The sequence below is a fragment of the Condylura cristata genome, unplaced genomic scaffold (genome assembly GCF_000260355.1).
Source record: "Condylura cristata isolate star-nosed mole 26May11 unplaced genomic scaffold, ConCri1.0 scaffold00015, whole genome shotgun sequence".
NCBI lineage: Eukaryota > Metazoa > Chordata > Mammalia > Eulipotyphla > Talpidae > Condylura > Condylura cristata.
This window is the reverse complement of record NW_004567116.1, coordinates 41359781-41387091: the sequence shown is the minus strand read 5'-3', so window position 1 is coordinate 41387091 and position 27311 is coordinate 41359781. Positions and strand designations below refer to the sequence as shown.

At 42.3% G+C, this 27311-nt stretch overlaps 1 protein-coding gene and 1 pseudogene across 1 annotated transcript in view; one reads left to right on the top strand and one right to left on the bottom strand.

Moving 5' to 3' along the window:
* Positions 1-13934: 13934 nt before the first annotated feature.
* Positions 13935-14703, bottom strand: LOC101619684 (annotated as a pseudogene).
* Positions 14704-24611: 9908 nt separating this feature from the next.
* Positions 24612-27311, top strand: part of PAK1 (p21 protein (Cdc42/Rac)-activated kinase 1) — a 139666-nt gene continuing 136966 nt past the window's right edge. The window contains exon 1 of the mRNA XM_004683232.2: positions 24612-24847. The gene's annotated coding sequence lies outside the window, so the exon portion shown is untranslated. The remainder of the gene's footprint in view (positions 24848-27311) is intronic.

Genomic DNA, 27311 nt, shown 5'->3' with positions numbered 1-27311 from the left:
GCTGCCTACTCTGTCTCTGGTGAATCCTCTCACATCTCCCCGGCCAATGCCTCTGGCCTATGCTCAAGTTCTTTTATGCATAGGTAAATAAATCTTTAGAAAAAATAATAAAAATCGAGTGTGGTAGATTGAAGATTGGGCCAAAAAGACATTTTGAATTACATAAAATTCAGAGAGTCTCTGAGTTGATGAACACACTCATGTACTAGAAGTTGGTGTACCCTGATTCCCTGGGGACAGAGGCTTCTGTGCTCAGGACTTGGAATACATACATCCTCATCTGGTTGTTCATTTGTGTGTTCCTAATAAACTGTAATAATAGTAAGTGTACGTTCCTGAGTTCTGTGAGTTACTCCAGTATATTACCAAGCCTGGTAACCCCATCAGTTTGGTGTCTGAACTGGGGACAATCTTACAGAATTGTGGAGTCAGCACTAACTCTGGAACTTAGGGTGACAACTGAAGAGCATTTTCTGACACCCTCTTGGTAGTGTAGAATTTATAACTCCAAGGGAAGGTGGAGCTGAGCAGGAGGGAGAAGAAACTAGAAAGGAGATGGGACGAAGGAGGCAGGATGGGAGCCAGAAGACCTGGAAGAGGCGCATGGAGCAGAGAGACAGGTTGTGGAGGCTGTGCTTGCCTTTTGGAGCTGGACTGAGTGAATGGATGTGGGTGAGACCCCTGGGAAGGTCAACAATGGCAGCTTTTATCCTGATTTTGATTTTGCTCTTTTCCTCCCAGACTTGTCTGACTTTCTGACGCCTCTTCTAGCAGTCCCCCACCAGAAGGTGCTTTTAGACTTGTGGCGGGCCTTGCTTTGGGCCAATCCTGTTTGGGTGGACTTTTGCCCACAGGGGGATGGGTAACTTCTGGTGCTTGATTTGGAAACTATATTCTTTTGTCTTTTCTGTATTGCATGCTAATTGTATTAAAGTTCATTTAAATGTCTAAATGTTTTATCTTGTGCAGCAGATAGCAGAACCTATTTGGAGCAGGCAGGTTTGGTGTCTCTGGGGTGCCCCCTTTCTCTGGTATGGACAAATAAGACTTATTTGGTATCAGAAGGCACCCGTCGATTCATTTGCTATTTGGGGTGATGTGTCCTAGAAATAAAAATTTTAATTCTACTTTACATTTCTTTCATTAAAAAATAGGTAACCAAGTATATATATAGTGTACTCAATATACTATATTCTAACTTTTAACACAAGAGAACTTCTATTTTATCTTTTTATTGATTTACCACTGGTTTATAATACTATACAATTGCAGGGATATAGCTTCACACTTCAATTTATGTATATACAGCACCCAATACCAAAATTCTATTTACTCCTATCAAATCGATCCCCTCTTCCAGTTCCTTCTATCTCCCCTTCCCTCCTGGTGACCACATTTTTGTTCTCAGAATCTAAGTTATTTTTGTTGTGTTTTATTTATTTCTGTGCCTTGTTTATTTATATTCCACATATGAGTGAAGCCAGCTGATATTTGTCTTTCACTTTCTGACTTATTTCTCCTAGCATGATCGCCTCAAGTTCCATCCATTTGTTGCAAAAGGCAAGATTTCATCTTTTAAAATTACTGAATAGTATTTGATGGAGTATATATACCACAACCTCTTTATCCAGGCATCTGTCAATAAACATGTAAGTTGTTTTCATGTCTTACTATTGTGAATAGTGCTGCAATAAACAGAGTACACATATCTTTTTAAATAAGCGGTTTCATAGTCTTCAGATAAGTATCTCAGGTTAAAAATTGCTACATCATATAGTAGATCTATGTATGTTTAATTTTTTGAGGAATGTCTATACTGTTTTCCATAGGGAATGGATCATTCTACATTTCCACCATTATACAGAGGTTCCCTTTTCTCTTCACCCTTGCTCTTCGATGTGGGCCATTCTCATGGCTGTGAGGTGATATCTCATTGTGGTTTTGATATGCATTTCCTTGATGAAAAGTAATGATGAGCAACTTTTCATGTGCCTTTTGGACATCTGTATGTCTTCCTTGGAGAAGTGTTCAGAGCTTCTATAACTTTTTGGTTGGGTTATTTGCTTTTTTGTTGCTGTTAGTTTACATGAAATATTCATATATTGGGTTGTTGCAAAAAATCATGACATATTTTTTCTATGTTTTCTTTTTTATTTTTTTAAAGATTTATTTACTTATACATACAGAACTGGGGCACAGGCCAGAGGTGCAGGGGCAGTGAGAGGATACACGAGAGCCAGCACAGAGAACAGAACAGGCTGATTGACCAAGTACAGTGCTGAGGGGAGCAGCGGGTGAGACAGGAGAGGTCTACCAGGCCTCTCCCAGAGGCCTGGATCACCTCCCAGGCCTGGGATGGAACTAGCACTGAAGTGGCTGCAGCCAGCTTGCAGTGCTGCATCCTAACCAATTGCGCCACCAGGGAGGGTCCCTTTTCTATGTTTTCTATGCATAGAAAAAAAATGCATCATGACTTTTCTGACAACCCAATAGTTTGAATATTAACCCCTTGCCAGAATATGATGTGTAAATGTCTTTCTGTACCACTAGAGAAATTCAGAAAAAGTGCTTTTAATTGATCATGATGGAATGATTTTGTTTTTAGAGGTAGATAGGTGTTATACTCAGGAATAAGTATATTTTTTGCAATATCAGTGAACAAGCTACTGATACTTGAAGTGGTTTAGGTAAATCTCCCAGCTATTATATTGTGTGAAAGAGGTCAGACATGAAATAATCTATGCTGTAGTATTCCGTTTATATGAAATTTAAGAACAGATTGAAGTTCAAGAACAGATGGAAGGTTACAGAAGCCAGAAGTCTGTTTACCTCTGGCGTGGAAGACAGTGGTAGATGAGAAGGGACATGAAGGACACACTTGAGTGCTGAAGTGGTTTTCTAGTGTGATTTGGATCAGAATACACAGACACATGATAGATACAAAAATTCATCATGCCGTATGCTTGAGATGAATGCACCTTACAGTAAAAAGAACTCTGGGGAGACTAACACTAAAAAGATAGGCAGAAAAATGTCAACCAAATCCAGATACTGGGCAGTGGCTAGAGAAAGGTTCTCTGGCTTGCATCACTTTAAACAGGCAGATATTGCTCAGAGTTTGAGGGTAAAGAAGAGTTCTGTCTTTATAACTCTCCTTATTTTACATGCTATTGACCATCTCTGTAGCTCCAATTTCCCTTATAACTTGCTATCTTCCAGGTCAAAACCCTAGGTCAATTATTATTCATTCAATAGCTATTTATTTAGGGCCTCCCTGATAGTGTCACAGGTTAAGTCCCAGCACTATGAAGCTATCCACAGTCACTGCAGCATGAATTCGATCCCTGGCTAGGTTGCTGACTCACATGGCACAGCAGACTCCCCTGTCTCACCTGTTGCTCCCCTCAACAGTGTTATTTCAGTAGATCTGCCTGTTCTGCTCCCCACTATATCTCTGGTAAATACTCTCACCCTTCTGCATCTCTGGCCTATACCCCAGTTCTTGTGTGCATAAATAAATAAACCTTAAAAAAATAAAACCTGACACAAGCTATGCAATGTCTATCGACTGACAGATTCCGGGTAGATTGGGAAAAGCTCTGAAAAATTAGAATTTACACTGCTAACTTGTGTTATGACCTCCTTTTTTGTATAATCATAATATCAAAATATTCTGAGCAACCATCAGTTTACAACTGGATTGTCTTAGCTTCATAAGGTGCCTACCTGGTTCAGGCAAGTTGCCCCAGGGCAAGAAATCCCTTTGTCTCCTGAGACAGAAGGTAAGTCCCAGGAGAGATAAGACCTTGAGACAGAAGGCAAGCCCCAGGAGAGATAAGACCCCAGGGCATAAAAACTCCTTAGAAGCTTTATATAAAAAAGCAAACCTCAGATAAGACTCCCAGGGCATAAGGACTCATGGACAAATTTTAACCTTGATTACACAGGTGTTGTTTGATACACAACTGTACAACTTTCCCTTAATTTACTCCTTTTTAAAACAAGCACTAACTATGTTCTGCTAGCCTTAAATTAGCCACTAGCTTTTTTTAGACAATCACTGATAACACTGCTAACACAATTTATTACTTCCCCAAGACTCCTAGTAACCTTTTGCTAATGAGCTCATCTCTTCCCAGACCCCTCTTCCTTTGAGTGATAACTAAACATCTGTATACATGACAATTATCACAAAAAAGTGTAATCTACCATAATATGTTAAGAGAAAAATGCTTTGTTCCCCTTGTCCTTGAGAATGTTTTATGGCAATCTCTCATTAACTTACCCTATGCATTATTGCAATTAACTACTTGTTACACAGGATGAATAAAGACCTGCTGAGGGAGTGGCAGGAGGACTTGCACCCAATCCTGACTCCTGTGTCTTCCTCGTGCCTGCTCCCCTCTCCCCTTTTGGAATCTCTGCTGGCTGACTCCTTCCTACCTTAGGGCCCTGCCTGTCTTGCCTCCAGACACCTCGATAGTTGGGGCTGTTCCCCAACAAAAACCAGTTATTTATTTGGTTTCTTCTTATGTCAGGTACTGTTCTTGGCTCTGGGCCACATTAGTGAATGAAACAACGGCCTTTGCCTTCATGGAGTTTATATGCCTAGCACTCTCTGCCTGGATGCACTCTACGATTTTATCTTTCCAAAATTATCTCATTATCTTTGGCACTTGATTCTCCTCACCCCTAAAACTTTCCATCCATCTTGGTGACTGCAAGGCCATCCTCTCAGAATCTTGGGAGATACTCATGACCCTTCTCCAAGAAATCTTTACTATTCTATGCCCTGGGCATTTCTCAAAACCTTCACTTGTCTGAGTTTCCATTGCCCTTTCACCCTTTTTCCTCTCACTAACTGATCTTTCTGTCTGCAGTCTTGTTCCAGACTATCATCTCTATGCAACAGTAGGATAATTAAAAATGCAACTCAGAACTGGTTGCTCTCTGTCTAAACATGTCCAGCAGCACTATCAGATGAAAGTCTAAATTTCTTCCCTTGTCCTCATGTCCTCACTGGCAGCTGGTGAACACAGCTACTGAAACCTGGATTCAAAGTCCAGCTTACCAACATGACTGTGGGAAATTTTCTGTTATCCTTTCCATGCATTACTTTACTGATTATAAAATGGGCATAGTAATAGTACTGACATCATAGAGCTGTGGTGGGGATTAAATTTGTTATTGCCCACAAAAGACTAAGAGTAGTAGTACCTGGCCCTCGGGTATGTACTCAAGAAGTGCCAGTTTTCTCTCACAAGGTTGTTGTAATGTTTAAGTAAGTGAAAACATTTGAGAGGCTTACCACAATGCCCAGCCCTTCTGAGTTGTTCTATAATGTCAATGATGTTGCTTCTCTAGATTCTCATCTTCTTTCACACAAACCTGACTCAGTCAAACCAAGCTGGGTGCAGTCCTTGTTCTTCTACTTCCAGGCTTTGATATTAGGGTTCCTCCCTGCTTAGCTTTTTCCTGGCCATCTTCTACCAAGTCTCTGCTCAGGCATCAGTCCATGGCTGCCCCACCCTAAACTGAACTGAATGTTTTTCTGCCTTTTCCTCTTAGAACTTGCACTTACTTCTATCACAGCACATTGTAATGGTTTGTTAGAATGGTTCTGAGAAATTTCTATTAGTAAATGGAATGGATAAGCAAACTTATAGTGGCATATACATATAGTGGAATATGATTCAACCTTAAAAAGGAACAAAGCATGGATACATACTATCTTGTGGATGAACCTTGAAAATGTGCATTAAGAACCTCCCTGGTGGTGCAGCACTATGAAGCTATCCACAGCCACTGCAGCATGAGTTTGATCCTAGGCCAGGAAGCTGACCCACATGGCATGGCAGACCTCTCCTGTCTTGCTCACTGCTCCCCTAAGCAGTGTATTTCAATAGATCTACCTGTTCTGCTCCCCATTCTGTCTCTGGTGAATCTTCTCACCTTCCAGTACCCCTGGCCTATACTCCAGTTCTTGTATGCATAAATAAATCTTTTTAAAAATAGAAAGAAAGGGCCCTCCCTGGTGGTGCAGTGGGTTAAAGCACAGCACTAAGAAGCTTAAGCTACTTCCGCATGAGTTTGATTCCCGCCTGCCCCGGAGGAGATCCACATGGCACGGCAGACCTCTCCTGACCTGCCCGCTGCTCAGCGGTGTACTTCGTAGATCTGCCTGCTCTGCTCCCTGCTCTGTCTCTGGTGAATCCTCTCACCCTCCGCATCTCTGGCCTGTACCCTAGTTCTGTATGAATAAATAAAATCTTTAAAAAAAATAGAAAATGTGAAGTAAAATAATCCAGTGTGAATTCACTTATATAAAGTTTCTAGATAAGGCAGATATTTACAGACAGAAAACAATATAAGCTACATGGGCTGAGGAAAAGAGAGTATTTTTAGAGTGTTTGGGATAGTGAACCACAGAGCAGGAGAGAGGTGATTTTTGTACAGTATTGTGAATGTATTTAGTGCCACTGAGTTTTGCACTTATAAATGGTTAAAAGGGTAAGTACTATGTTATATATGTATATATATAATATTTATACGGTACATATAATAAATATAAAACCATCAAAACTTGTTTTTAATGTACTAAAAACCTACTTGTTCTAATATTGTGCTAAATTCTGGCTTCAACAGGCTGTGTGACCTGGTTGTAAGTTATGTAACTTCTCTCAGCTTCAATTTCTTCATCTATAAAATATAGGTAATATTCCTTCATAAAGTCATTTGATGATTAAATGAAATCAAGCATGTAGAATACTTAGTATAGAGCCTGGATGATGGTAAGCACTCACTAAATGTTTTCTCTCATTCTTATCAAATTGTGATCTCTTTGGGAGTATGGTCTTTATCTCCATCACAGTTGGGTCCCAGGTGCTTAATACAGCACATGCTTAGTGCATGTGTATGAGTGAAAGAACAGCTGAACATTCTTTTATTTCAAGACCCTACTTAAGCAATTGGCAAGTATGATCCAGAAGCTGTGGAGGTTTTTAGGATCCCATCAGGTCAAAAATATTTTCATAATACTAAGATGCTTGCCTCTATTGTCTCATTTTCACATAAGTATAGAGTATGAAAGTTCATTGACATGGTTTCAGAGTCCCTTCCCACTGGTGAAGTTTTGGTGTAGTAGCAACAAAAAATATCTATACATATCTAAAAAAGAAATTTAAATGTTTGTTTGGGGGTCTCCCTGCTAACCCTCATATGGCACAGCCGACCTCTCCTGCACAGCATATTTCACCATATATTTCAGTCAATCTGCCTGTCCTGCTCCCCACTCTGTCTCTAGTGTATCTTCTTCCTCTCTACACCTTTGGCCAGTAAAAAAAAAAAAAAAAAAAAAAAAAGTTGCTCTGGTTTCCTACAATTTATAGGATGGGTTTTCTTTGTTTTACTTCAGTTCTAAGAACACACTGCAACAGATGAAATATAGAAGCAGATAGAAATTTTGCTGTGTTCTGTTAATCTATTTTTTTAAAAAAAGATTTATTTATTTATGCATATAAGAATTGGTGTATAGGCCAGGGGTGTAGGGGATGAGAGGAGTCACCAGAAACAGAGCAGGGAGCAGAATAGGCAGATGAAATACACTGCTAAAGGGAGCAGTAGGAGGGTCAGGAGAGGTCTGCTGCGCCATGTGGGTCACCCCCTGACCGGGGATCAAACATATGCTGCTGATAGGTTCACAGTGCTGTGCTTTAACCTGTTGGCCACCAGGGAGGGCCATGTGTTCTTTTAATCTAGATAGTAAAGAGATTAAAATATAAATAGTTCTATTCATCGCAGTAAGATTTTTTTGAAGAAAAAAAAAAGATTATTTAAAGTAAAGGAACAGACAAAAACAAATCTGACTCCAGAACTCAGGCTACCAGGAAGAGAGAGAACACAAAGTGGGAGAAGGCTCAAGGGACTATGGAGGAGGATTATTCTGGCTTTGGCGGTGGTTGTGGTGGGGTAATATACATTTGAAGAGGTGTGAATTTACAGGGATAAAGCACATGTAGTGTTATAAATCAGTGTTTACTCAATAAACATAATTAAAAAAAGAAAATATGGTTATTTTCATAAAAAGATGATTTGTGTTAATGTGCAAAGGAATTAATATTTATTTATTTAGTAAAGATTTATTTATTTATGCATACAAGAACTGGGGTACAGGCCAGAGGCGGAGGGCATGAGAGGATTCACCAAAGAGAGTGGGGAGCAGAACAGGCAGTTTGACGAAGTACACTGCTGAGGGGAGCAGCTATGCAGACAGGAGAGGTCTGCCGCGCCATGTGGGTCAGCTCCCAGGCCCAGGATCCAATTTGTGCTGCAGTGGCTGTGGATGGCTTCACAGTGCTGCGTTTTAACCACTAGTGCCACCAGGGAGGTCTGAATTATTATTTTAAAATAAATCAATAGGTGCTTAAAAGTTTCCCTGTTTTAATTTCTAATTGGCAAATTTTAGAACTCACATAAACAATATTCTTTAGGATCTTCAATAACTTCAGGGTATAAAGGAGTTCTGAGACCAAAAAGATTAACAAACGCTGTCCTGCCTTGAACTTGGACCCCTGCCATCCCAGCCTGGACAGCTGACCTCCAGCATATGATCTAATACTTCATGGGCTAGGGAGGTCACCACCTCTGGAGCCTGCTGGAGAGTCCTGGCAGTGAGTCAATAACCTGTGGTTTGGAGGCGCCTACTGACTGATCTTTTACCCACCTCTTAGTTCCACACATTGCAGTTGGAAGTCTTTTCCAGGTCTGGAAGACAGTCATCAGTTGCCCCAGGAGGAGACAGCCCAGCCTTGAGTGACTAAAGTGCACATGCATGTTTCTGAGTCAGCCAGTGATTTGATGGAAACATTGCCAAGCCAGATAAGTCACTGCTGCTTTTCCAGGAACCAGATTTTCCCAGTCCCATGCTGAATTTGAGAAACTCATTTCGTGGTTGCTTTTCCCAATAAATTAATTTTTTCTATTATGAGTCTTATAGGCTGATTAAGGAAGATAAAGTAAAAAGAGAAGAGCCTCACAATGAAAACTGGGTCACAATCAGCCCTGACTTTCTTGTCTTGGCATTTCCTTTTCAGGCTTGCCCTGGGTGCTCTCGACAAGCAGATATTTGCACTGTGCCGCCAGCGGGCTCTTGCCCATGTTGCCAAGTTGCTTGCCAAGCGGTGGAGGGGCAGCTGTTTGTCAGTCCGCAGCATGTAGGAACAGCTATAGGCACTCAGGTACAGGACGCCCCAAAAAGAGTGTGATTCTCTTGCTCTCTGAAAGTATGTTAGGCCAGGTTAAAATGGGGTGAGACTTCAGATGTGGGGTGAGAGGGAACACACTGTACTACTGCTGTGATTGGTAAATTTTTTTTTAAAGATTTATTTATACATATAAGAACTGGGCTATAAGCCAGAGGTGCAGGATTTGAGAGGATTCACCAGAGACAGAGTGGGGAGCAGAACAGGCAGCTCTACTGAAATACACAGCTGAGGGGAGCAGCAGGAGGGTCAGGAGAGGTCTGCCATGCCATGTGGGTCAGCTCCCTGGCTGGGGATCGAACTGGCTTCCGACAGCTTCATAATGCGGTGCTTTAACCTGGTGCCCTCCAGGGAGGGCCCAGTGATTGTTAATTTTTTTTTTCTATATTTTTGAGGATATAAATTCCACTTTGACAGTCTACCCAAAAGAAAGGATGATGAGGTATTTAGATCGTACTATGTCTATTATTATTCATGAAATGTGGCAACAAACTAAATATTTTATAAGATAGTTTAAAAGCTATGTTTATGGGGGCACCGAGTATATGGGACATCTCTATACCTTTCCCTTCATTTTGCTATGACCCAAAACTGCTCTAAAATAAATGAGGCTTAAAAAACTATGTGTGATTGTACATTCTGTGCTGGTTTTAAAAAAGGACATTTATGAAATCTTTCTAATGGCATGGGGAAATTCTCAACAGAGTGCTAGTTGCTTTGTATATTGCTAGCATACAGTATTAAAATAAATATTTGTTGGTTGAAAATGGAAAAAAAAATAAGAAACTGCACAGACAGTACACACTCAATTATATAAATAAAGTGAAACATTTATCTTAATATTTGGCACCAATAAACCTTGTGGTGAGGAAACTGTCTTTGTGAAAATGCTTTGAAAGCTCCAGCTGGCACAGATGTCAGCAGATGCCTTGCTCAGAGGACGGGCAGCAGCTTTGCAATGAAGCAAAGAAGACTTTGGCTTATTGCTTATGAAGAGGACAGGGAAGAAAGAAAGGCTTGGTCAAAACTCTTGAAATTGCCTATGACTGAAACTTAATACAATCTGGCTTAAGTTAAAAAAAAAAAACAGGAATCTAGTTAGACGTGGGTGGATTATGTCATCCGCAGTTGAATTTTCTCTCCATCTTGATTTTACTTTCCTTTATCTTGGTTTATTGTCAAGCAGGGTTTCACACCAGGTTGCACAGGTGGGTACTCACAGTGCCAGGCTGACCTTTCTATGAGCTCAGAGACCCAAGGTCAAGAATCCTTCAGGCACCAGAACTTCCCACAGCCTGTCCCAGTAGCAGTCTGGCCAGGGGCATGGAATACACTGATTACCCAGGCGTGGCTACTTGTTTGGATCCTTCCAGTAGGGTGGGGCCAGTCCTGCTCAAGTCATTTATTTATCAAGAATTTGCTGGTTTCTTGGACCTTCTAAAAGTCTTGAAATTTCCTGAGTGATATAAGTGTCTTTATCATTTATGAGTCTTTGGGTTACTCCTAACGTTTCTACAAATGAGAGAAATCACCATAAGCCCCTGTATAATTTCAGGCTGGATACTGGTCTCTAGAAAGACAGGCCATTGATTAGATGCTTGGGACTTTGAATGGACACACTCTCCAGGGAGGTGAGTGGGGCTGGAAGTCAAGTTCAAGCACTTGGTCCATGATGAGGGGCTATAGTTGCATGGGAGATGGCACAGAAGGTCTATGTTCAGGACCCTCCTAGAGCTTGTCCTGTGTGTGTCTCTTTATTTGACAGGTCTGATCTGTAACCTTTACAATACAACTGCCATTGTAAGTATAGTGTTTTCCTGAGTTCTGAGTCTATTGTAATGACTTACAGGATCTGAGGGGAATTATGGGAGCCCTCTGGATTTGCAGTCAGTTGATGAGACATATGGGTGGCTTGGGAGTCCTCTTGCTACTTGTGTTTGAAGTGGAACAATATTTTTGGGGATTGTGTAAAACGTAAGGAGTCTGACAATAACTTTAGGTGCTTAGCGTCAGGATCTCATTGCAGTGCACCAGATGGTGTCAGAACAGTGGTGTTGAAATAGAATAGATTCCAGGCCTCCCTGGTGGTGAAGGGGTTAAAATGCAGCATTATGAAGCTATCACCAGCTACTGCAGCATGAGTTTGATCCCCAACCAGGGAGGTGACCCTCATGCATAGCAGTCCTCTCCTGTCTTGTCACTGTTCCCCTCAGCAGTGTATTTCAGTAGCTGCCTGTTCTGCTCCCCGCTCTGTCTCTGGTGAACCCTCTCACCCCCTGCATCTCTGGCCTACACTCCAGTTCTTGTATGCATAAATAAATTTAAAAAGTAATGTTTAAAAAAATAAGAAATAGAACAAATACCCTTTTGGATATAAACACTAGAGTATAGAGGAAGAGGCATGGAGTCAGAAGCCTCAAGGCCAGGTGGCTATGGTAACAAACCGTTTCATTTTAAGAAATGAAATCTTAAAGAGTGCTTTGTATTTCTGCAAGATATGAAATTGAAGAGGTGTCCAAGCCAATTTTATCTCATTCTTTCAAAGGGAGAAGCTGCCTAGTTGGACCTGAGAATCTGAGTTACATGCATTCATCTTAGCTATATGAATTCTGTGTACACCAGTTTTCATTTTTGTGAACTGATTATAGCTAGTCTTTCTGAGTGTGCAAACATCTTCACTCACATATGGTCAGAACTTGCTTATCTTGCACGTATGTATTGCAAAGGTTTCTAGTCACCCTCAGAACCAGGTGTTGGAACAGACAGGGGAAGTGCTGATTGATGAAGGGAGGTAAATTTGCCAGGTGAGGGCAAGAAAAAGTCAAGGGAGCAAAACACATGCCAGGCTGTGTTCATTGTGTTTCTAGAAATCAGAAAATGCCAGAAAGTCAAGAGGTGTGTGTGTGTGTGTGTGTGTGTGTGTGTGTGTGTGTGTGTGTTAACAGCACATAACAGCTCAATATTTTAAGGAGTAGTGTGGACCCAGGATCATTAGCTTGCATATATTCGCATGTCCTTTCCACTGGTTAGTTTGATGAAAACTTCTGGCCCACAAACCAATATGTGAACTGACTCTCCACAAAATGTATAAACTATACTACTGTAGTTTCCTCACTAACAGCATTGAGAATAGTTGAGTTTTTACTCATTTTGTCTTTTATTATTCATTTCTTTTTAAAGACTTACTTATTTATGCATATAAGAACTAGGGTACAGGCCAGAGGTGCAGTGGTGAAAGGATTCACCAGAGACAGAGTTGGGAGCAGAACAGGCAGATCTACTGAAATACACTGTTGAGGGGAGCAGCAGGCAAGACAGGAGAGGTCTGCTGTGCCGTGTGGGTCAGCTCCCTGGCGAGGGATTGAATCATGTTGCAGTGGCTGCAGACAACTTTATAGGGCTGTGCTTGTACCACCAGGGAGGCCCTAGTTTAATAACTTTTTACACTAATGATAGTAGTAAAATAAATTTGGTTTATTTAAAATAATTTGGTTTATTTAAAATATTCCATTTATATTTTCTAAATTGTCTATAGTTCTATCATATAAATATTAAAATATAATAACTAAAACATGCCTATAAACTATAAAAAATGCAATGGTTATATGTTGATACATTTGTTATTATCTTAGTATGTTATTAATAGTTAATTTTTTAAATAAATCTTTAAATAAACCTATTTTAAATACACAATTTGGTGTTAGCACTTTGCTCTCTTTCTATGTAACTTCTATATGTGATGTCATCTCCACAACTAGGCTTGTAAACAATCCATCCCCAAAAACAACAGTTTTTTATACTGTTTGCAATCTCTATCTCCCATTCTCTTCATTGTAATGCAACTACTGATCTCCTTTCTGTCACTATAGAATTTCACATAATTGAAATCATATACTATTATATTCTTTTTTGTCTGGCTTCTTTCACTTAGCTTATTTACATTGAGAATTATTATTTGTTCACTCCTTTTCATTGCTGAGTAGTAGTCCACAATTCATGTGTCCATTTGCTGATGGACATTTGTACAACTTGATAAGTTTATGTATGTCTATACCTGTGGTGCCATTACCCTCATCAAGAACCCTAATATCTCCAAAAAAGCTTATCTCTAGTGTTTGACCATTACAAATAAGGCTATTACGAATATTTATGAATATTTATAAGGCTTTCATGGATATAGGCTTTTATATACTTTCTCTTCAGTGAATATCTAAGATTGAAGTGACTGATTCATTGGTGGGTGTACATTTAAGTTTTTAAGATACTTCCAGACTTTTTTAAAGCTTTATAATTTGCTTTTATCAAGCTAACCAGAGCTATATCAATTCCTTTACATTACTATTACTTTGAAATTATATTACTTATATCTTTCATCTTCAAGGCAATCATCAAATTTTTCTTATATTTCTGAAGAAAATGAAACTCATTTCAAATAACAGTGCTTAAGTACCATATGTATGTAGGAGGGGCAACATCTTATTTTCTAGGTTTTAGCTGAAATAACCCTCACTAGTTATTTTAATTTTTATCATACTTTTTCTTGGGGGAGGGGAACTTACCTTATTGGACTTAAACAGAGTACAATATTGAAATATATTAATGTTTTATACCGAGAATGTGGCATAAATGTGTTTCTAACTCCTTATGGCTCTAAGTGGAAACATAACACACCTCTTAAACATGGCTGAGTGCCCCTAGTTCTGTGAACTGGGAAGCTTCACATAACCATTTTTGTTTTGAGGCCAAAGTCTGTGGTTTGATTTTCTAGCAGCTTCCAGAACAGAAACTGGGTTTACTTTGCTTCCAAATTCTTTGTCTTGGTGCTTGAGGCGAATGCTGTAGTCTCCTGATCCAACTACAAACAGTCAACCAAGAACAAAGCCTTCCCCTTCCAGATTTCCCAGGAAGCCTCCATTCTCTGCCCAGAGGAAGTTAAAGGAGACACCCTGATGGCTAAGTCCCATAAACGTTGTCTCCCGCCTTTGAGGACCGTAGAATCTTATTTTATCCAGGAAGATTTCACCTTTGAAGTAAGGTTGGAAATCTTTCACTTGAGTTATGACCTGCTTCTTCACCACTGGATAGACAGGCCCACTCGGCTCGTGCAACTTGGACTTCAGGAAAGACGGATCCGCACGGCTATAGACTGGCCTCCTGCTTCATTGCAGCCCCATCTTTTTCCAGAATTCCTTTGTATTGAAAGTCCTTGGTTCCGTCTTCAGTTTTTCAGGTCTACATCCTCCAGATATTGCAGTGATGCTTTTTGGGCCCTGCACACAAATACCTCGGTGTTGGTCGGCAGCTGTGCCAGGAAAGCAGGACCTGGGATCATGCACCAACGGACCATGCATGCTGCCATTGTGGAGAAATTGGGATCTTGCCTCAGTCCTGAACTCTGGCTCTGCTCCTTGGGTGGCTGTCTGCTTAACTCTGGCCCAACCATGTTCACACATGCCAGATCCAGAAAGTTCTGGACAGATGCTGCCCCTCACAGATCTTACCTCTCAGAACCCTGCGTGCTTCCCCTTCTCTTGTGTGGGATGGGGAGGGAGGGCCACTGAGGGTGGGGGCTGATGGGTTTAAACATCCCCTGACTTCAACAGCCTTAGGGGTGGACCCTCCCAACTATTTTTTTTTGAAGAAAGTCTTTTCCAATCTTTCAATAGTATACATTTTATAGTTATAAATGTTTACATATACACTTAATAGGATTTGAGAATTCTATCTTTCAATTTTCTTACCAACACTTCTTTTGGCTAGTTTTAAAAAATATTTTAGATTCTAGTTAAGTATAAGGTGCTATTTCATCATATTTTAACTTCATTTCCATAATGACTAGTGATATCAAGCATCTTTTCAAATATCATTACAAGTTTTCATGTATTCTTACCACTGTAACCACACCTGATTTCCTTATATGTTTGTTATTATGTGTATACATTTTCTTCCTGTCTTTTTCCTGTTCTTAATATGTATTGATTCCTCCTTTGCTATACAAGACCAATACTTTTCCCCAATTTTTTTATCACTCAAGTTTCATCTTGATGGTTAATCCTTTCCATTTTTTTTTTTAAAGATTTATTTATTGTGCATACAGAACTGGGGTACAGGCCAGAGGCTCAGGGGCGGTGAGAGGCTTCACCAGAAACAGAGAGGGGAGCAGAACAGGTAGATCTATGAAGTACACTGCTGAGGGGAGCAGCGGGCGGGTCAGGAGAGGTCTGCCACGCCATGTGGTCTCCTCCGGGGCAGGCGGGAATCGAACTCATGTGGAAGTGGCTTTAGCTTCTCAGTGCTGTGCTTTAACCCACTGTGCCACCAGGGAGGGCCCAATCCTTTCCATTTTTAATTAATGTAATGCTTATGCTTTTTGAAAAAAGATTTATTTATTTATGCATACAAGAAGTGGGTTACAGGTCAGAGGCGTGTCTGGGTAGGTGAGAGGATTCACCAGAGACAGAGAGGGGAACAGAATAGGCAGATTGACTGAAATACATTGCTGAGGGGAGGCAAGACAGGAGGGGTCTACTGCACCATGTGGGTCACCTTCCTGGTGGGGAATTGAACTTGGTGTGCTCTGCCATTTGATGAATAAAAGGTGAAAAGTTCTGAAGCAACTGAGCATTTAGCAGCTGCCACATCATTGATATTTGCCATTCCCCAGTTTTTGGCAACTCTGCAAATCAGTGCAATCTGGTTGTAAACTGTGCAATGAGTTTGGAAATTGCTTTGCCTAAAATCAGTATGATATTTTGTAAAAACTAAAACATTCATTTTAACGCAAGATGGCCCTGAGAACACATGGAGCAAAGAACATCAACAAATACAATCTTGTTATTTTCTCAGAGATTCAGAACATTCATCATTCTGAAAGTTGTAAATCTTTTTTTTAGGTAGATTCTGAAAGTTGCAATTCATAGCTACCATCAGCATAAAATCATTATGTGCAAAATCCAGCTCAATCTTTATATTCCAGATGAGGAAACTAAGGCCCTGGAAACAAAGTAATTTGTCCAAGTTGACTTGGTGAAATAGTGGCAGTGGGCATAGTTCTGGTGAAGTGGGTAATGTTTACTGTTCTCTATCTTATCTCTTCTTTGAATGAAAACAATAGTGAATAATTTATGAGACTGTAGAAGGCAAGTCCTGAAAGGGGAATTAGGACCATTCAATCTAATCCTCCTGTCGTAAGGTGAGAACATGAGGCCCAAAGCAGAGGAATATCTTGTCAAAGGCTGTGTTGTAACTTTGTCACATGTAAAGTGTGAATTACAGGGCCCTTCCTGGTGGTGCAAAGGGTTAAAACACAGCACTGTGAAGCTCTCCACAGCTACTGCAGCACGAATTTGATCCCTGGCCAGGGAGCCTATGCACATGGCACACCAGACCTCTCCTGACCTACCCACTGCTCCCCTCAGCAATGTATTTCAGTAGATCTTCCTGTTCTGCCCCGGACTCTGTTTCTGATGGTCTTTCATCCTTTGTACCTCTGGTCTGTACCCCAGTTATTGTGTGCATAAATAAATACATCTTAAAAACAAAGTATGAATTACAACCTACTTATGTGTCACACGATTAGTTGAAAAAGTTCATACTAGAAATTTTTGCTTTTTTAATTAATTTTTTTCTGTTAAAATAATTTTTGATTTACAGATAAGTTGCAAGGATGCATCAAAAAGTTGCTGAATATTCGTTTCCCACTTTCCCTTGATGGTACCATTTTACATAGCCGTTACTTAGAGATTAACATTGGTACAATATTATCAACTAGATTGTAGATCTTATCAACTAGATATGAGATTTTATCATCTCATAATCTTTCACTAATGTGCTTTTTCTGTTCCAGGATCCAACACAGGATACCACAACTTAGGAACATTTAGGAGGCTGGTATAAAATGAAATGATATAGACTAGAATAGAAAATATCAGGGTACATTGCACAGTAGTACAAAACTTATTTCATTATATAGGCAAGTTGTATTTCTTACTAAAAGCAGCAGTTAAAAAAAAATTATGAGCTCTCCTTAGGCCTCTCCAAGGACCAGCTATGCTCCTAGTGAATGACTACATGATTATAAAATGTAGCTGGTCTATGCATTTTGAAAAGTTGCATTCCACTCTGGATTTGAATTTCCCCATCTGCGAAATGAGGATGTCTTTTGCTCTAGCTTCTTCTCAGGGCTAAGTATCAAGGGAGAAGTGAAATGTTTAGTAAATTATTAAGGACTATACAGATCTATGTAAAAGTTATGATTTTGGGGCCCTCCCTGGTGGTGCAGCGGGTTAAAGCACAGCACTAAGAAGCTTAAGCCACTTCTGCATGAGTTCCATTCCCGCCTGCCCTGGAGAGATCCACATGGCGAGGCAGACCTCTCCTGACCCGCCCGCTGCTCCCCTCAGCAGTGTACTTCGTCCATCTGCCTGTTCTGCTCCCCACTCTGTCTCTGGTGAATCCTGTTACCCTCCGCATCTCTGGCCTGTACCCCAGTTCTATATGAATAAATAAATTTTTTAAAAAATTATGATTTTGGCTAGGAATTTTCAATGGTACTATTTATTGTTTTTGGATGGTTAACATTTTGAGAACAGGGATCATATTACGTATCTTTATAGCCCTTTATCACCATGCCCAGACTACAGTAATCCCTGGTAGGGATTACTCACCTCAAACTTGTTCTGATGGGCCATATTTTTACTTTCATCTTCCTTTATATTATATAATTTAGGTATCTATTACCTCTGGATTAATTTTGTTGTTGCTTTATATTAGCCCCTTCAGTATTTTTTTCAAGTGTGGCTTGGTGCTGATATATTGGTTTTTGTTTTGCTGTGAAGTACTTTTACATTTCCTTCTGTCTTAAATGGCAGTCTGGTGTCATAAAGTACTCTAGGTTAGAAATCTCCTTGAGTAATTTTCTGCCATTCCCTTCTAGTCTGCAAGGTTTCCACTGAGAATCCATGGAGAGTTTAATAAAAGTTTCCTTATAGGTTTCTTTCCTTGCCAGTTAGCTTTCCACCATTTAATTATAATGTATTTCAGGGTATGTCTGTTTGGTATCATTTTGTTTCTGATTCTTTGTGTCTTTTGGATCAGGATTTCACCTTCCTTTCTTGGATTAAGGTGTTTTTTTAGCTAATATTTCTTTAAGTAAATGTCCGATGCCTTCCTTTTTCTGTCCACCTTCTCAGGTTCTCATGGTGCAGATACTATTTCTCTTAAAATTATTCCAGAGTTCTTATATTGTTTCATTAAAAAGTTTTTCTCGGGCCCTCCCTGGTGGCACAGCACTGCAAGGTGGCTGTGGTCGCTTCAGTCCGAGTTCAGGCTGAGTTTGATCCTTGCCCCAGAGGTGACTCATCTGCGCAGCAGACCTCTCCGGTCTCACCCGCTGCTCCCCTCAGCAGTGTACTTCATTATTCTGCCTGTTCTGCTCCCCACTCTGTCTCTGGCAAATCCTCTCACCACTCCTGCACCTCTGGCCTATACCCCAGTTCTGTATGCATAAATAAATCTTTAAAAATTTTTTCCTCGGCCCTCCCTGGTGGCGCAGCGGGTTAAAGCACAGCACTGAGAATCTGAAGCCACTTCCGCATGAGTTCGATTCCCGCCTGCCGCCTGCCCCGGAGGAGACCACATGGCGAGCCAGACCTCTCCTGACCCGCCCGCTGCTCCCCTCAGCAGTGGACTTCGTCAATCTGCCTGTTCTGCTCCCCACTCTGTCTCTGGTGAAGCCTCTCACCGTCCCTGAGCCTCTGGCCTGTACCCCAGTTCTGTATGAATAAATAAATCTTTAAAAAAAAAAAAAAATTTTTTCCTCATTATTTTATGTGCTTTCTCTACCACTGTATATTCAAGGTCACTGATTATATCCCTTACTTGTATTTGTCTACTATTGATATCCTCTATTGTATTTTTAAATTCAGTTATAGTATTTTTTACCCATTTATTCTGTTTGTAGCAACCTCATGTTTTTTGTATCTTTATTGTACTCCTGTTCTGTTTTTTTAAAGGATTTATTTATTTATGCATATAAGAACTGGATACATGCTAGAGGTGTTGGGGGGGCGGGGGTGAGAAGATTCACCAGACAGAGTGGGAAGCAGGATAGGGGGTTTGACTTAGATACACTGCTGAGGGTGGGACAGGACAAATCCGCCAGCCATGTGGTCAGGTCCCTGGCCGGGAGAGAAGGCCTGCCGCCGTGGCTGTGGACAGCTTCACAGTGCTGCGCTTTAACCCGTGGTGCCACCAGGGAGGGCCCTGTATTTCTGTTTTTGATCTATGATCTATGCTTTTCTTAAACCAGCAAACATGGTTATCACTGTTACCTTGAACACCTTATCAGATGATTGTGCAGTCCTGATGGATTGAGACTCCTCTTGGATTTTGTTCTTTCAACGTCAGCACTTATGGTATGATCTTTTGACTTCATTTTGAAATTTTTTATGTGTTGGGAAATGGAGTTTCCTTTTCTTGATAAATTGACTTTATACTTCACTTACAAGTAACTGGCTAGAATCCTAGCTATTTTACCCAGCATTTTGGGGTGTCTATTATTTCACAGACTGAAGATAGTGGGGAGGAACTAGAGCAGTAGGATACAAAAGTCGCTTCCAGTGAGCACCAAGAATTCAAGCTTCCTTCAGTGTTACAGGCACTTCCCTAGGGGCAGTAGGCATATTCAGTGACCCCTCTCCTAGGCCAGCTCCTCAGCTAAAATGTCATGAACAATCTCCTGTCAGCTTCAACTTCTAAGCTGTAGTTGCACAATATATAGAATCAAGAGAGGTTTATAGCTGCAAGTGGGTCACAAGCCAGTATATCGGTTGTTTTTTGTTTTTCTTTTTGAATAGAAGTTTTGCCCTGGGGTGCTTTATTCTGTGGGTAAGAGCCAGGTGCTTTGAACTCTCTTTAATGACAGTATACTGTTTGGTTGTTACCTCAGTTTTGGCACCAGGGAGAGGTAAGGCAGGTGTTTCATGTAACACATCTGCAGGCTGCAAATAATAGCCTCTTTACAAGGAGTTATAGGTGATCTGATCTAGCCCTCCTTGCCAGTTCAGTCTCCAGCTGCTCTTGTTTGGGGGCCACAGGCTCAAGTGATTGAGTGTAGAACAATTACACACTATACACCGAGTCACGATAGAATCCTCTATTATGGGGGTGGTGTTCCCTTCATCCCGTACACTGATTCTGTGCCCTTGTCTTTCCAGTATAGTCCTTTGGTTTTAAAGTCTCCGGTGCAGGCATGATCCCTTGTTTTACCAAGTCCACAGAGGCTCTGTATAGTAGCTGCCTGTTACTCTTATGCATTACACGACCCTGGAATCCCTCCAAACACTCTTTAATCACAGTTTCTCCTATCCCTTTGGCCAAGCGGACACACCTGACATTATAGTCGTCCATTCAGGGGTTGTTGTCTTCGTTAAGGTGTGTTCTGGTCATTAATATGTGGAGAAGAGGAGCCCATTGTCTTTACTCTGCCACAATCTTGCCATTGTGTCATGTGTCAGTTTTTTTGTTTGTTTGTTTTTTTTTTGGGTAGTGACAGGGACAACATTAGTTATATTTGATTATGTCAGTTTTATTAAAAACAAAAACAAAAACACCCAAGCACACAAAAACCAAAATCAAAAACTTCCAGAGAAGTTAAGTACTAAGGAAAAGATTATCCCTTAGGGTTGAACAAATTTTGCTTCCTTGGGAGCGCTCTCATCCCACTGAGAATGTACACTGTAGCACTTGACTGGGAGGTGGATAATGATTAATTTTGTGGAATTGAGTAAATTTTGTTAGGCATCATAATTTTTTTAAAGATTTTTAACTTTTTTATTTATGCATACAGAACTGGTGGACAGGCCAGAGGTGTAGGTGTGGTGAGAGGATTCACCAGAGACAGAGTGGAGAGCAGAACAGACAGATTGATGAAGTACACTGCTGAGGGGAGCAGTGGGAGAGACAGGAGCAGTCTGCTGTGCCAGGTGGGTCAACTCCCTGGCTGGGGATGGAACTCCTGGTGAAGTTGTGGTAGGCTTTCACTGATTGAGCCACCAGGGAGAGCCCTTGTTAGCTATCTTAAAATCCTTGAGGAAAGAGAGTTTCAGGCTCAGGTCATCCACTTATTTATTCAGGACATGGTATGAAGTCCATAAGGACTAAAACTAAAAACTAAAGAGTTTCTAAATACTCATTTGAAGGACTAAAAAAAACTTTCTTTTGTAGCTAAAAAGTAGAATTGTGAAATTAAGCCCAGAATATAATCTTTAGGGTGGCAGAGGTTCCTTGACTGTGTATGTGTTTTAAAGATTTACTTATTTATGCATATAGGACCTGGGGTACAGACCAAAAGTGTGGGAGGTGAGGGATTTATTAGACAGAGTAGAGAACATACACTGCTGAGGGGAAGCAGCTGGGGCTGGTCTGGAGAGGTCTGGATACTCCCAGGCAGGGGAACTGCAGTGGCTGAGGATGGTTTCATGGTGCTGAGCTTTAACCCCTTGTGCCACTGAGAGGCCCCCCTTGACTGTTGTGTTATGTTAAGTGAGGTTATCGGTAGGCTGGGAGAGGAGTCCTTGGGGTGAGGACCTTTAGATGAAAGTAACTGAGAGCCTTGCAACAGAAGCCCTCTGACTTGTTGGTACAGAGTGGTCAGCCTTGAATTGAGATTTGTTTCCTATTGTTGCTGTAAAAGACTCACACTATAGTGGCTTAAAATAATACATACTCATTATTTCACAATTATGTTGTTTAGAAGTCTGAAAAGGTGTCAGTGGGCAAAAATCAAAGTGTTGGCGGGGCTCTGTTCTTTTCTGGAGGGTTAAGGAAGGCTCTGTTTTCTTGCCAGCTTCTGGAATCCATTTATATTCCTTAGCTGGTTGCTCTGATTTCAAAGGGTGGGTGGAGTGCTTCTCACTTGCAGTCACATCTTCTATCAGACCTTTCCCTAGTCTAGTTGGCTTCCTCTTCCTCCTCACTCTTCTGCTTTCCCCCTTCCACCTTTCAGGCTTCTTGTGATCACATTGAACCTACCTGGGTAATTCTGAATAACTTCTCTAGCACACATCCCTTAATTTAATGACACCTCCAAAGTCCCTTTGCCATGGAAGACAACAACATATTTATAGTTTCTGGGCATTAGGATATAAACATTTTTAGGAAGCCATTATTCTGCTTGCCACAGAGACCATACAAAAACAATTTGGGTTTTATTTACTGGAGTAAGGCTTGGGTTTTTTATTCCCTTTGTGCTTCAGTTTCCTTATCAATAAAATGCAGAAATAACAGAGTTTATCTTATAGGACAGTAAGAGGCTTACAGGAGATAGTGCTTATAGCAGTATCTGGCACATAGTAAGCATATATGCGCAATTATTAAATCCACTTTTATGACATATTGATTTCTACTGTGCCAAGCACTATTCTAAATACTGGGGATATGGACATATGGAATATGACTTGGTTTCAAGGAGCTCAGCTACCTAATTATACTTATTATACAGTTTGCTATGTGCCATAAAAGGCAGGGAAGTAAAAAAGGGATTTTAGAAGTTGTGAATGAATACATGAACCTGACATTTGATCTGGGCTTTCTAGAATGAATAAGTATTGGCCAGTGAAATAAAAAGAGAAGAACTCAGATACATAATGAAATGTATAGTATTCAAAGAACACTAACTAGTATTTCAGGGTGGCTGGAGCAAAAGACATCTGATATGAGATAGAGCTAGAAATGCTGGGATAAGCACCAAGGTTGTACAGTGTGAAGTTAAGGAGTGATCTTTATCCTGAAGGCACTATAAATAGTGGAGGGCATTGTCAGGTTTGTGCTCTTGAAAGGTTACTATTGGTTAGTAAGAAAAGTGAGTTGGCTTTGGAGAACCTAAGACCTGCTCCCGTTGTCCAGAAGAGAAGGGCAAGAATTTGATAAATATTTAGGGCACTTTACAGGACTCAGTGGCAAATATGATATGGGTATTCAGAGAGGACGAGTGGGTAATTCCAGATTTCTGGTTTAGGGGGCTGCTAGATTGCAGTTACTATTATTCACTGAGACCAGGAATTAATACAGTCACAAGTCTGGGGAAAACTGGTTATAGGAATAGTTTACATTCCAAAGGGCTTAATACATGCTAAATTGTAGTTACTTTTATTATGGTAAAAAAGGAAGCTTAAAGAGATCAAATAAAGCACACACCTTACAACTTATTATTAAGGAGAAATTGTGGCTTAGAAATATTAAGATCCTATTACTGAATTTGCACAACTGGTATATGAAGTCAGATTCCAGACTTTGCCACCAAGGCTGTCTTAGTTTTGGACATGTGTAATTTGAGATACGATGTGTGTGTGTGTGTGTGTGTGTGTAAGTGGTACTGTCCAGGAAGCACTGGGAAATACAAAAACTGAGCTCAGGAATACAACTGTTTTGGGTTGAATGTAGTCCGTGTAGTAGGATAAAACCAGAAAGAGCCACTCCTCCATGCCAGTTCAAAATCAGTTAAACCTCTATTATCATTTCTCTGCCCTGCTCCCTACAAAAATGTCTGAGTTGTCAGGAGATGGGTAATTTTCAAATCCAACTTTTTGAAATGCATTAGCAGATAGTCTGGTGCTTTGCAATCTGAAGACCAAAGACTTGGGGATTAGCCGCCTTTGACCCATCCAGACAACATCACTGACTTCCGCAAAAATCGTACCCAAACCTTGCTGGAAACAGGTAGCGTCAAAGGAGCATGTGGTGGGAGAGCCTGCGGGCGAGCCTAGATCTGGGAGAATGACGTCACACGGCAGCTGGGTGATTCCCAATCTCTGTCGTCATGCGCCGATGACGTCAGCACAGGCGCTCGCCCTGCCCCTCGCCCGGGTTGGCCCCACTCACGTGGGTCTGGCCATCTCTCCCCGCCCCCTCCCACCTGCGGGAGGCGGGGCGGGCGGTTTCCACCGGCGCCGCCGCTTCGCGGGGGCAGGGAAGGGGGCGGGGGCGGGGGCGGAGGCGAGGGCGGGGGGCCGGTGGGAGCGACCGTGGGGCCGGGCCCTGAGCCTGACAATAGCGAGGCAGCGGGCAGGGGAGGCGGGGGCCGCGGCTGCAGCTGGAGTCCGAGGTGCCGGGCAACAGCAGACGCCCCCTCACGGGTCTCCCGCCCCCTCGCGAGTGTCCCTCCCCCTCTGCTCGTCCTTTGCGCCTCCGCGTCACCTCCCTCGCCTGCTCTGCGGTCCCGCTCCACAGACGCTTTGCCCTCAGACCCTCATCCCTCCGTCTGGAGCGCCGCGCGCTCTCGGTCTCAAAGAACTCTCTGTCTCCTCACCTCCTCCCCCAGAGGCCGCCTAGCTCCCCCGCATCCCCGCCCCCCACTGCGCCCCCTTCCCTCGCCTCTCCAGGCTCCTTCCCGCCCCCCTCACCGTCGCCTCCTCGCAGATCCCCTTGTCCAGAGGGGACTCCCCGGCACGGGAGCGCGGCGGCGGCGGCGGCGGGAGGGAGAAAGTGAAGCTGCCGCTCGCGCACACGCGCGCTCTCTCGGGCTGGGCCACAACCAGCCGGTGGAGGAGGAGGAGGAGGAGCCGAGGGGAACCGAGCGAGCGCGGAAGGTGAGCGGCGGCCTCGCGCCCCACGGTACCCTGGCGTCGCGGGCTGCGGGGCTGCGGCGCGGGGCAGGGAGGCGGCGCGCGGTGGGGGTGTGTGTCCCGTGGCCCATTCATTGCTCGTCTGGAGCCGGGCGGCCCGGGCGCCAGGTGAGCGAGGCGAGGCGAGGCGGGGCGCTGCCCGCGGGGCTGGCTGCCTCCTCTGGACCAACAAAGGCCCCCTGTCCACTCACCAGCGTGGCTGCGGGTCGCGGCGCCGGGGCCCGGGGGAAGGGAGGAGGGCCCGCGGGAAGGGCAGGGCGAGGGAGGGCCAGGGGGACCCCCACAGGTCGGTGGGGAGCCACTTCCCGAACTTTACAGCCTTCCGCTGCGGATCTCGATCAGCGACCGGGAAACCTTGCAAAGTGGTGCCGTGTTTATTTTGGGGGGGTTGGGAGGGGCGGAATCACCCCTGTCCAGGCGTGGAGCATCACTCACAGGGTTTCACTCATTGCAAAATACGGCTGGGTAATGCTTCACGTATGCAGCCCCTCCCCCAACTCGAATACTCTAATTTGTGAAGTTCAAAACAGAAAGGAAAATTATGTTATGTCCATTATTCCATTTCAGGAGACATGATTATGATAACCTTTACAATCTGGAGTATTTTTAACAGCAAACATTGCTGGGTGTGTTTTGGAAGAATGTTTGAGAAGTTTGGGTTTGTGCGTGTCGGGAGCAAAGTGATTGTTTTGTTAAAGCACTTGAGTAACTGTTTTACATATTCCCTCTAGAACTGTGAGTGATGAAGGGGAGGTACTATGATTACCAACGAAAATTTTAGCCTTTATTTTAACAGTTGTTCCTGAGAAAAATGTTGAATTTTGCCTCCTGGTTCCTGGGTTTTCTTTCACCTATATCAGGAGAAAGTGGGAACAATTACACAGATCCCTACACTTCACCTATTCCTGTGCAACCTTGAGCAGGTCACTTCCAGGCTTAAAAGTTATGCCCTAGAAACAGGCTGGGAGCAAGTACCTACTCATCTTTCAAATCTCCACTGAAGCCTCCCTTCCCACCCTCAAGTCTTTGGTCTAAGGCTGAACTGACTCTCCCCACGGAGCTGATTCTCTTCATTTCCACCATAGTACTTACTTATAACATTTTTGATTCCTATTTGGGAGTTGTAATTCAAGCCCATCGGAAAACCACCTCATCTCAAGCCCATCGGAAACCCACCTCATCTCATCTGCTTCTCAAAAAGGATTTTGTGAAATATCCCCTGAACCTCATCCATAACCTAGTCCATGAGTTCATGGTTCCACCTGGTAAATTTGCTTATTCAGTCTTTCAATTTCTTAATATTATTGGAGTCTGGGGAGCTACCCTGTTTCAGGTCTCTTGCTAGGGATATGGGTATTCAAGGTCTAGTAAGACATTACCTGTTTCAGAGAGCTCAAGGTCTAGTGGGTGAGGTAGACTGTAAACAATGAAGGCCTGCCCTAATCTCTGGGGGACTCTAGTTTACTGGGAGTATTGTACGATGATTGAAGCTGTTGGACCTGTTTTACAAGTCTTCTCCTGGCCACCTGGCTAAAGTGAGTCCTTCAGGGAAGGTGGTGACCTGTCTCTCACCCTAAAACAGCACTTGAGGAAAGGCTTGTTCATTTCAATTCAATAAACATTTACTAAGCACAGGTTCTGAGGTTATATACTAGACTTAGAGGAAGCGTTTTTTTTTGATTGGGGGGCCTTTTTTTTTTGGAAGTTGCAAATTGGCTTCCAAGTTTGCCCCCCTGCAACCTTACCCTTACCCTTCCCCCACTCCCTCCGGGGCTCCCCCACATTCCTTAAAGATAGCTTTTCAAACTTTAGCCTGAATAAGAAGTGCTCTCAAAAACCAGGTTTCTGCCTACCTTTGCAGATTCACTTTATATAATTCCCCTGCCATGCTTTTTCTCATCTCTTCTTCAGCATGAGCTGCTTTTTCTGCCAGGAATGCTGACCTCCCACCTGCTATCTGTGTGGCTCCTGGACCAGCAGTATCAACATAATGTGGGAATGTGGTAGAGTTGCTGAAGTATTGGTCCCATCCCAGACCTACAAACAAAAAACTCTAGAGTTGGGCTTCTCAAATCTCTGCTTTAACAAATCCTCCAGTTGATTCTAATACTTGTCAAAGTTTGGGAACCACAACTTTAAAAGATAGGCTCTTGATAAGATAATTTCTTGACTTTTCCCTTTTTGCATAGCACTTACCACCTGACATTTCATTCCTCATCCTACTACACTACATTCCATCAATCATTTATCTTTTTATGAGGAAAGCTTCCTGAAAGCAGGGAGTTTTGTCATGAGTATAATCCCAGTGCCTAGAATAGTGATTGCATATAGCTCAGTTGTGACTCATATAGTCCTGAAACATTTGTTGAATGAGAAACATAAAATGTTTATTTCCATTTATGATCAGCTGCTTCATTGGGGTTTTAGT